This window comes from Octodon degus, unplaced genomic scaffold (assembly GCF_000260255.1).
Source record: "Octodon degus isolate 3935 unplaced genomic scaffold, OctDeg1.0 scaffold00171, whole genome shotgun sequence".
Taxonomy (NCBI): Eukaryota; Metazoa; Chordata; class Mammalia; order Rodentia; family Octodontidae; genus Octodon; species Octodon degus.
In genome coordinates, this window is record NW_004524747.1 from 5,070,317 (window position 1) to 5,079,326 (window position 9,010).

The following is a 9,010-nucleotide window of genomic DNA, read 5'->3' on the forward strand; positions in this document are numbered from 1 at the left end:
AAATAATGGGAACAAATGTTTTGTAAAATGAAGGAAAATAGGGGTTGAAGGAAGGAAATGGGAATGAGCAATAAAACTAATAAAGATACATCATGTACAGGTACAAATTCCTTATGATGAATGTCATTATGTATACCTAAGATGTGTCAATAAAATTATGTGGAAAAAAAGAAAAATGAATATTTTTCTAAAGTGCACATGGAACAGCATCCATAATATAACATATTAAATTCACAAAACAAACTTCAATAAATTAAAAAAGAATGAAATCATACAAAATATTTTTCTAAATGTAATGAAAATAATATTGAAACCAATTACCAATGAAAACTGGAAATTACACATATGTGAATGTGAGACACAACACTCTTTGAAAACCAGTGGTTTAAAGAAGAAATTATAATTGAAATTGGATAATAATCTGAGATGATTAAAAATTGAAATACAACTTATCAAACAGTTTGGGCACAGGCAGTGCTCAGAGAGAAACATATAGGCTTAAACATTTAAATTAGAAGGAGAAACCTTTCAAATCAGTGATGTAACTTCATGCCAAAAGTAACTATAAGAGCAAGGTATACCCAAAAATACAATGAAGAAGGAAATAGTAGAAATTAGGACAAAGATCAATAAAATTACAGGATTGATTTTACGGAAGTGGCTAAATAGTAAATTCCAGATATCTTTTCTTCCCACAGAAAGAATATCGCAGTAAAAATTAACATACTGTGATAAAAAGGACAAGAGAAAGAAGGGAAAAGATGTATTTATGTTTATATGCAGGACAATTTGATTAATTGTACTGCTGATTTTTGCTGGTCTGTTGAAAGGAGCAGTTAATGCTTAAATTTTTTTTCTCATTAACTTTATTGAAAATCAATAATTATATGGCATATTAAAAATTGTAGACAAATATTGAAATGTGAAAGATATAAGATGTAGACAGAGTGAATTTTAGAGAAATATTTCTGAAATGAATACATAGCATGAGATTATTAATAGATTACACGTTGGAAGTAAATTATTTACAAACGTAAATGAATATAACAATAAAAATTGTCCAAAACAAAAATGCAGAAGAAAAAATTCACAGATCAGTCATATAATAGTTCACTCTGTTCCAAAATCAAGAAACTTATATCATATAATTAGAATTTTCAAAGTAGAAAGGAGTAGGCAATAAATATTCCAAGATTTAAAATTTCTGAATTTAGTTGAAATTATAGCACCACATTTCCAAGAAGAATAAACTTTTTGCACAAGAAATTTGAATAAAATCATGCCAAGATACATAAAAATGAAATTGTCCAAAACTAATTGTAAAGAAAGAAATCATTAAAGCATATACATAACAAATACTAGCTATGGAAGAACAAAATTAAATAGCATCTTATTCCACATTAGAGGAAAAAAAGACCAAGTATGTAAGAAACTAGACTAATTAATTCAAAGGACTGAAAGAAAAAAAGTGATCTGTCCTCATTGCATTTTATGCTTAGCAAACATATCTTTGAAAACTAAAAGTAAAATATTTTCCAGTTATACAAATTTGAAATATTCTAATATATCCAGATGTAGCATATAGGAAATAACCAAGAGCATAATCTAGAAGGCAAGAAAAGTTGCTCTATGGTCCTGGATAAAGAATAAAGAGCTCTTAAAATGGTAGTTATGCAGGACAATGTAAAATATATTAGACGGCGCTGGGGAGATCGCTCAGTGGAATAAGTGCTTCCCTGGCAAGCGCAGGGGCCTGAGTTCAATCCCCGGTTCCAGCAAAAAATAAATAAATAAATAAATAAAATATATTAGATGAACCCATTTAAAAGGTCATTAAAGATTTCTACAAATCAGTATCAATCTTATGTCAGGTTATATACATATTTTTTTTTGTGTGTGTGTGTGTGTGTGTGTGTAAAAGACAAGGAAGAAGTAATACAAAGTCAATGGAAATATACTTTTTAAAGTTTCTAATACTAGGAGAAAATATCATACAATGTCTTATAAGTAGGTTGGAAGTCAAAGATATAGTATAAATCTTAAAACAAAGATTAAGATCAAATATTTCAAAACAATTCAACTCAAGAAAAAGTTTTCATGATAGTAAAGAATTACTAAGAATAAAACAACACAAATACTGGAATGGCAAGTATATGACCAGCACTTCTAACAGTTTGGGGATAAGATATCGCACAAAGTTCAAGAATCTCCTGGCCATGGACAGTGTCCACGATGCTTAGTAGTGGGCAGGTGTCACTTGTGGGACTGAGCTACTACTATTACTTTGATATCCACCCTGTAGACCTGGACAGAATCATGCCCCATAGGGTGCAGGAGAAGTCCATTTGTTGAGTATACAGATGCAAATATTTTGCTGCTGTATACAAAAGAATAATTGAAAGACTGTGTTTGTATACCTCTCATTCTCCTGTGACTATTTGTTTGCCCTATTTCTTGGGTTCTTTCCATTCTCATTCATGGAGTTGGGGTCATTTTGATCCCTCTCTAGAATATCTTTTAGTAGTCTATGCAGGTTTGGCTTTGTCATCATGAAATTCTTAAGTTGTTCTCTGTCATGGAAGTATTTCACTTCTCCATTAAACTTGAGTTTTGCAGGGTATATCAGTCTGGGTTGGAATTTGTTTTCTTGCAAGACTTGTAGTACTTCGCTCTATGCTTTTCTTGACTTGATGGTTTGTGAAGAGAAATCTGCCATTATTCTGATGGGTTTTTCTTTAAATGTGATCCGTTTCTTTTCTCTAGCAGCTTTTAGTATACTGTTCCTATGCTGAATTTCTGGGATATTGATTACTATATGTGCTGGTGTGTTTTTAATTGGGTTAATGTTATTTGGAGTTTTATATGCTTCAGTTACTGAATGTAAGATTGTTTCCCCATATTTGGGAAGTTTTCTGCTATCACTTTTGCCCATATTCTTTTTATATCATTTGTATTGATGCCTTCTTTCTCATTGATGCCTATTAGTCTCATGTTGTTCAACTTTGCATCGTCTTGCAGCTGTTGGACTATTTTTTTTCTGTATCCTAGTTGTTTTTAAGAAATCTTTTCTTACTTTTTCACTAGCTGCAAGTGTCCTCAAGGTCTGAAAGTCTATTTTTCACTTTCATTCAAACGGTTTTGCCAGCTTGTGTTTGAGGCTTTAATTTCCTGTATATCACTTTGAATCTGCTTCATACATTCTATTTCTTTCCTATATTTCTCATTTAAGGATTCCATCATTTTTCTATTCTCCTCTATCTTTATATCAGTGTCTTCCTTAGAAGCACTTAGTACTACTTTCATTATAGTTATCATTTTTCTTGCTTCAGAAATTATTTCAGATCTGTTTGCCTCTATACCTTTCTGTTGTTGTTTCTTTACTTCCGGCACTATTATTTCAGAGATATCAGATGTGTGAGTTCAAATTTCTTCTATGCTATTGTCTCTTGCATTTTTCTGGGTGGGCTCAGGGCCTGAGAATGCATTTTACTCCTTCTCTTTGTCATTTTGTATAATACTGTCTTTTGACGTTGGTCAGAGCTTTGATAGATTTATTATCTTAGCAGCAGGTCCAGTTCTCCCAAGTTCCAACTGTTACAGGCTGCTGTTACAGGTCTGGCTGCTGTGCTCCACTTCTTCGTGCTGCAGCCCTTTGAGGTGAACCATCTGTGCCACTCTAGCAAGATGTTGTGCTCCTGGATTAGCTGGGTGGGTCTTGCCTTTAGCCTCTCTGCTGGGAGTTCTGCCCCAGGGTTTCACACTGGGCCTGTCTGATGGAGGAAGTTCACTCATATGCGGGCCTGGGTGCTGGCTCAAATGAAGATCCTTCAGGCCCAGGGTGGTCTCACTCACATCAGGCCTGAGTTTTGGATTGAATGAGGGTCTGGTGGGCCCCATAATGCTTAAATTTTAAAAATTTCTTCTTCTTTTTAATTACTTGTACCTTTATATTACCAATTTTGTAGATTTATATCTGGTAGCCTAAACAACTAATTTGAAGATAACATTATGCAGTACAACAATTGTTGAATTCCTTTTACTCTGTTTAATGACATTTTGTATCATTTCTAATGCTTTTTATCTTTTTTTTTTTTTTTTTTTTTTTTTTGCGGTACTGGGGATTGAACTCGGGATCTTTTGCTTGCCAGGCAAGTGCTTATTCTACTGAGCTATCTCCCCAGGCTTCATTTTTTATTTTTTAAAAAATAAAAAATTAATATACAAATACTTTTGTGAGCAAGCAGAGACTAATTGAAATGCTATTTGTTATGGTTTGTGTGTATCTGTCCCCCTAAAGCCTCATGCAGTCATTGAAGTGCAGTTCTACAGTTTGTGATTAATTCATGATCCAAAGCTGGGATTATGGGCGTAGTTCTACACCCAGCCTGGGGCAGATACCCAGAATGCAACTTTAGAGAGACAGAGAGACAGACTTGTTCTCTGTAGCCATTGTTGCTGCTACTTCTTCATTTTGCTCTCTGCTCTTTGCTACCACCACGAAAGGTTTCTCTGTGTCATATGCCATGCTGCCTTGAAAGCCAGCTGAGTATGGAATGAAACCTTCAGCAACTGTGAGCTAAAAAAATCTTTCCTTCTTTGATTTTGAGTGTCAAGTATTTGTCCCAGCAATGAGAGAAGAGTAAATGAGGCACTGTTGCATTTTAAGAGAATGTAAAAGCAGCCTCATGGAATTTGGTAGGGAGATTTTATATGTCTTCTCTCCAGACACCCTTCCCTGGTCACATGATCAGGAAGAATCTACCTAGGTTCCAGCTTCATCCAGAGGATAGAAGACATTCTTTTCCATGTACAGCATTTAAACTTCACCAAAGGATTACATAGAAGCCAAGCCTCTGTTTTGGTTATCATGAATCCTGTGGTTCGCAATCTAGTTTCCTAGTGGAGGATTGAGGTGGTGGCTTAGGCTGGTGACACTATTAATCTTTTCCCCTGCTAATCACAGAGCTAGAGGATGAAAAGTCCCAACTCTCAGTTTCCCTTTAGGGAGATAAAGAGTTGATCAGTATATCCAGAACTTTTTCTGTGTGGTACCAAAAAAAGGTGATATTGTACTTCAAGGCCTGGAGCTGTGAAAAAATATTTGACAGTTTAGCTGCCTGGGGAGGGGTGGAGATGGCAACTTGGGCCAGGAGGCACCACTGATCCCCCCCCACCCCACAGATCAGTACAGGGTGAAAAGACAAACGGCCACTACCAGCCCCTCCCTGGGAAGGAAAGCAGTTCAGGCTGGCCTTGAATTCACTTTGTAGCCCAAGATAGCCTTGAACTTACAGTGATCCTCCTGTGTCCCCCTCATGCGTGCTAAGATTACAGGCATGCACCCCTGTGCCCAGCTATTCTTTTGAAATATTCTTGGTTATTTGCTGTACCTTACATTTTCATGCAAATTACAATGTTATCTTGTCAATTTATGGAGTTGAATTTTGATAGACAACATATTGAATTTTTTCTTTTTTGTTTAAGAAAAGTTTTACTAATGTGTTAATATTACAGCAAAGTTATTGCAACGGGTTTCAAAGACAGACAGGCACACTGTCACAGGCTATAAAATAATAAAAGAATTTTATACAATTCAAATATTACACAGCCTTATGAGATTTACTGAATGGCTAACAGACCCAAAAAAAACACTTAAATCTGAAGGTTAAATCCAGTATTAACACCTACAGTATTTCTGAAAATAAAACTTTTAACTGCTTCATTCTTTTCTTATATCTTAACTTTCTCTCAAATATAGTGATCTAAAACCCCCAAAAGATGAAGGGCATTGGAAACCCAACAGAGACTAAAGAGCAGCTAGGAATACAGACTCAGACTGAGGGTTTAACTTGTAAGCCACTTAACTTTAACCAGTCATCATGTCTGTGCACTGAATACTGTATATGAACAGTCTATGAATCATGTTTGCCTGTTGGGTTAAAAAATATGGTTATCATTCCTATCAAATTTTTCCCTCATAAATTATGGTTATAACACAACTATAGTTACAATATGTATTACACTTGCTTATTACACACTCAAGGACACAACAAAGACATTTATGTGTTTGATGGTTTAGCATCCACTTTATTGTGCTTATTTATTTGTGTACTGAACAAACAACCCAGACCACATCTTCCCAACATTCAAGGCAGTGAAGTAATATAAAAGCCTCCAGAGAAATTAACTGGAAATTGCATTAAATAGTGCTTTAATTAGGAATAGTTGCTGTAATGAGGCAAATCACATTATACATTGTTTTCTTCAATGAGCTTCAGTTCAACAAACTGAAGAACACTCGAAATCAATCTTAGGATTTGAATCACAGCAAAATGGGTAGTTCTGTGAAATCTGGGAGTTGCACTAACAAAACCACAGATATACCTAATTCCACCTGGAAGACAGCTTTTTACTAACTTGAGGGGAATCAGATTGAACTCTGTCTAAGACAGGACATGTTGAACTCAGGAGCCATCTGGGAAACTGGCCAAGAAATAAAGTGGTACTGGTGGCAGGGAAGAAATAATGTACTAGGTGACCAAATGCATACTTTACTAAATGGCTCTGAATTTAAAAAATGAAGTGCTTCATTGTATTTTCTCAGAAATTCATCAAAAGATTAGAGGGGCCAGGGAGATAACTCAGTAGAATAAATGCTTGCCTGGCAAGCACAAGGGCCTGAGTTCAATCCCCTGTTCTGAAAAAAAAAAAAAAAAGATTAGAGTCATACACAATTTAGGGACACAAAAGTGGGTGCTGAGCAACTAGAGGTCACCCCAGGCATGGAATTTTAGAAAGTTAGTCCTTGGAGTAAATGCAGCATGGCTCTGGCAGCAGATACGAAGGAATGATGCTTGGAGGCGAGGTAGGGACACTCTGTGATCAGTCAGTGGACAGACGAGGGTCCCAGCAGGAGGTGGGATCTTTAAATCAATGGGTTGTCTTCCACCGCTCATGCCTCTGCCTTCATAAATGGTAATTTCATTAACTTGAAGTCATCTCTCAATGGGGTCTGTCAGCAGGAGGCCTTGGGGAGCATGCATCTTCTCATTCTGTTCTTGATATACTTGGAAACTTTCTTCAGAACCTTCTCATAACTGGTTTCCATACATAAGATGGCATATGCTGTTGAACATGCCAGACAGCCTTCAAGATAGGACTGGCCCCCGAGCTTTTCTGCTTCTGCGTAAAGGTTATTTAGAGTCCGCACAATTTCTTCAAACTGCTGCCTATTAATCCGGTTGTCCAGCTCCACAGGGAACTTGGTTTGGAACTGTCAGAGTGTGCCACTGCTGTAGTCTCACTGAATGAATGCCTTCCCAGACATCGGCACCTGCGGTGGCCTCATGGCGAGGGCGGGACCGGCCACGCCAGCTCCTCTGCCCTCCAGCTGCTATCTCTCCACCTTTTGTTTTTCTTCTCTTCAGACTAATTTTTCACTTTTTAAAACTCTGTTTCCAAGTATATTATTCATTTTTTTCTTTTTTTTCATACTTGAAACAGGGGTCTTTTTGTCGTACTTGAAACAGGGTCTTATTAGGTTGGATAAAGTGAACTTGAACTGGTTAATCCAGTGCTTTAGGCTCTCAAGTAGCTGGGGTTATAGTCATGCACCATCACAACTACTTTTGATACTATTTTAAACAGATTTGCCCTTAATTTATATTTAATTCACTGGATGATAGTGTGTAGAAATCATTTGTTCTTCACATAAAATTAAAATTTAACTTTATTTTATTTTAACTTACAACAGAAAGTCATTGTGTGCCTATTAATAATGACATCAAGTTGAATGAATTAAGACACACCTAGAAGATTAGTAAAGAACAGTTCTGGGTGCCTCTGTGGATGACTGCTATGTATACTAAAAAGCTCAGGGGAGAAGAGCCACTCGAGTTGTGGGTGCTGCGAACCAATAGACTTGTAGTCTGGATGAAACAAAGCAAAAGAATAAGGAAGTGTTCCCTTTTTAAAGGGCTGCAATCTTCCTAGCAGATGCTCTTTGCTGCCATGACCATGGATATCGCCCTTCAGGGCTAGCTTCTTTGGCCCTGCAGTGCAGACTTTTGCACATAGGACTCTCTAGTCCTTTGCATTGGTCTCAGGCTGCATCTTTGACCCATTTTCTTTTGCGTCTTCATCTTCTTGGGCTGGATCCTCTGACTCCCCAGTGTGCAGATGGCCATTGTGTACTCTGCCATCTCTGATACTACAAGTGGCCAATGTGGATGCTCCTGCCTTGGATGCTGCAAGCCTGCCTAATAAATCCCCTTTCATAATAATACACACATTTTCTACTGCTTCTGTTACTCTAGAGAACTCTAATATAATACTTAATCAAATTTTAGCTGGTAAATAAGCACAAATGAAATAGAACAACTAATTGTCAGTCAATGGAGAAAAAGTAATACAAGCAAGGCTTTAATTATCAAATTTAATACTGAACAAAACAGCATGGAAATATACTTTCAAAACTATCAAATGTATTTTTTTCAATTTTGGATATATATATATATATATATATATATATATATATTAACAAAACAACATACTTAAGGGATTCTAAAGTATAAGAATGAATGACATCAATTATAATCACAGTGTTGTACAAGAATTGCCATTATTTATTTCCAAATTTATTGCATCAGCCTAAGTGAAACTGTCTCTGTAAGCCACCTATCTCCACCCTTCCCTTACCCTAGTTCCTCATAGCCTACCTACTACTCACCTGTATTATTTTGCCTTTTCTTGATGTCTCATGTAGGTGAAATCACTGATCCAATACTGTGCATTTTTGTGTCTAGACACACTTTTCTAGCACTGGTGATAGAAACCACAAGTTTTGCACTGAGCTACATGCATGGATTCATTCGTTTGTTTGTTTCTGGAACAAGTTCTTGAGAAGTCCTTAAGTTATTTAGGCTGAGCTCGAACTTTACATATTATTGCTTCAGATTTCCAGAGTGCTGGACTGCATGTATGAATCACCATGCTTGGCTACACATAATAT

The 9,010-nt window shown here is 36.3% G+C and overlaps 1 pseudogene; it reads right to left on the minus strand.

The window, feature by feature from the left end:
* Positions 1-6,952: 6,952 nt before the first annotated feature.
* Positions 6,953-7,348, minus strand: LOC101591207 (annotated as a pseudogene).
* Positions 7,349-9,010: the final 1,662 nt, after the last annotated feature.